Here is a 2,893-nt window from a genome sequence, read left to right as displayed (position 1 = left end):
ATAGACTTGTATTAGCCTTAGTTTTTAGCTATTGTCGGAGGCATATCCCGACATATTATAAACATTGGATTTGTAGAGGCTTTGCAGATCACTGTGGACTTGGGTATGCTGGTTTAGAATGCTGACACTAATGGAATGATTATACATTCTTAATTTATGATTATTAGTCCTAATTCCGCTATCTTGTTATATGTTTGGAGTTCATCTGACACTTGTAGATTGATGTGATCGTTAGGTTAAGTCAACAGGGCAATTTCTGGTCCTTGTTGGGCTCGAGATGCCCATCTGATAGGACCCAATTTTGGGAGGTATCTAATGATTGGTGATTTTACCACTAATTCTCAAACACATTTGTGCACACTACTTTGTTTTAAATGAATAAATGAGACATATTTGTGAGTAAATACGCTAATATCCACTCATTGTAGGCATAGAGTTGAAGAGATCAAAAGATGTGGAATGGAGTTTAAAATGATAAAAATGGAGTAACGAAGAGTGCATCTAAAGACCTGGACCATATCCATTTCAAGTCTGCGGTCACGGCTAGTTGAGATGGTCAGCAAAATGTGGTTGCATAGCTGCAGTTGCGGAGAAACTTGAGTGATAACGGTTTAGCGGGATTATGGCCCAGGGCAGTTTTGTAAAGCTGCATGGACGAATCTCAAATCATATATAGGTAAAACCCTTTATTCTTTGGGGCATTGCTTACCTCATAGTTATTTTTGATTTAAAAGTAAGAAACCCTAATTGGGAAAGTGTGTAACCATTCTTGGAGGCTTGGTTTCTTAGTAATTTTATGAAGAATGAATGTTTTGGATAACTGCCATGGTATATCTCTTTTTACTTTTTTCATGAGTAGCTAAGTAATTTAGTCTTGGGATTATGTTAAAATAAAGTGTAATTGTGTGTGGGTGTTGTTGTGTTTGCATGATTTTTAGTTGGTTAGTATGGATTCCACCATTGCTTGGGTTAATGAATTAGAATTTGATGGGTGAAAACTATAAATCTCCCAGTGGGTTTGATGGGTGAAAACCCCAAACTCTAAAAACCCTTTGTCATCCTTGAAAGGGGGTTAAAGGTAAACTTGAGGTAACCCAAAACATCCTTGAAAGAGGGTTATAGGGGTACAAAGTAATGGTAGCCAATTAATTCTATGGTTTACTACCTTTTGCAGTCTTAGAAATAAGTGTGATTAGAGTGTAAGCCATGTCAAGAGCATCATCCTATAAATAAGGATGCTTGATTGAGGTTTTGGGTGATTACAAATTGCAAACTTGTTAGGTGCTTAAAAGAGAAAATGGATGAAATCTTTGTAGTTTTATTGAAGGATTAACTACAATGACTTTTGACCTAGCGTATCCTTTGGTCAACAACTAAGTTTAATTTTAAACCATCACTAACCCACATGCTTTACCTTTAGGTAGACATAATCCCAAGACCCTCTTTATTCTTGATTTTAAATCAAAAGCGTCATATTCGTGCACTAATAGTCAAAAATCATCACAAACCAACCCCCTTTTATTTTGCATGTCTTGTTTATTGTCATTCCGAGTAACCTTTTAGTAATTAGAGCACCCAAGGACTTAAAATTTATAATTCATTCCTTGTGGATTTGACCCCAACTCTAGTTGGGTTATTGATAACGACTATGTCACCCCTTTATCATGGGAGTGAGTTGAGCATTATCAAAATGGCACCGTTGCCAGGAAGTGGAATATAGATTTTACTTATGCGATGTGATCTTTACTTGGGAATACTAGAGGCGGTGTAATTTACTTTATTTTTTATTTTTGATCTTTTGTAGACAATCAAAGTTTTAACGGAACAATGAGTGGTAGCGCAAGTAATATGGGCCCCTTTGATGCCCCTCTAGATTATGAGGGCCCACTAAATGAAGCAGGACAAACAAAAATGACTTGTATCCCACTAACTAATGGGAACGCAGTCTTCCATGTGTCTAGTGTGATGCTCTACATATTGCAAATAAAAGGATTGTACGAGGGTCAAGCCTTTGAGGACCCAAATGTCCATTTGAAGAATTTCATGGAAGTGTGTGCGTCATACAATATAGCACACATTACTCAAGAATCTATTTGACTTTGCCTATTCCCATCTTCAATAATGGGCAAGGCGGTTTATGTCTCCACTCACATCCACCTGGCTCAATTACATCTTGGGACGAGCTTACTATGGTGTTTCTTGATAGATATTTCCCACCATCAAAAATGCTTCAAAAGCGGGACAAAATTGTGAATTTTTGACAAATGAATGGAGAGACATTGTTTGAAGCTTGGGAGAGTTTTAATGGAAAGCTATCTCAATGCCCAAATCACGAAGTCCTGGAGAAGATGCTTCTCGAGATATTCTACCATGCCCTTGATCCATTAAATAAAATGGCGGTGGATAAAAGGGCGGGCGGTTCCCTAGTGAAGTTGCACCACCACACGGCCTTTCTATTGATTGGAGAAGTGTTAAAGCAAAATTTGGGTTGGCATACCCGAGAAACCGAAGCTCCCAAGATCCCTTCTACTACTTCCATGGTCGATAATGAACAAAGAAGGAGGAATGAAGAAAAGGAGGAGAACATGGCAAAAATGATGACCCAATTTAAGCTCTTGACAAAGCATATTATGGGTGTACCCATGAAATGATAAATACCATAGCATCAAATTCTTATGAAGATTATGAAGAAGCAAAGAAGTTGGATGATGAAATTCGGTATTTGGCTAACTACTCGGGGGGTTCCCGCCCCACCTATCAAAGGCAAGGTGTCTCACTCTTCCTTTATTAAGCAATTAGAGAGCAAAGTCGGGAAAATATCCACCCAACTAAATGCCAGGCCTAGAGGTGGACTCCATAGTGATACGATTGTTATTCCAAAGAATGATGCCCA

The 2,893-nt window shown here is 38.2% G+C and overlaps 1 non-coding gene across 1 annotated transcript; it reads right to left on the bottom strand.

Moving 5' to 3' along the window:
* Positions 1-2,232: 2,232 nt before the first annotated feature.
* On the bottom strand, positions 2,233-2,338 carry LOC124898251. The gene has a single exon (XR_007055227.1). It is a non-coding gene; the product is annotated as a small nucleolar RNA R71 (small nucleolar RNA).
* Positions 2,339-2,893: the final 555 nt, after the last annotated feature.

The sequence above is a fragment of the Capsicum annuum genome, chromosome 4 (genome assembly GCF_002878395.1).
Source record: "Capsicum annuum cultivar UCD-10X-F1 chromosome 4, UCD10Xv1.1, whole genome shotgun sequence".
Lineage (NCBI taxonomy): Eukaryota > Viridiplantae > Streptophyta > Magnoliopsida > Solanales > Solanaceae > Capsicum > Capsicum annuum.
This window is presented reverse-complemented; position numbering and strand designations above follow the sequence as displayed.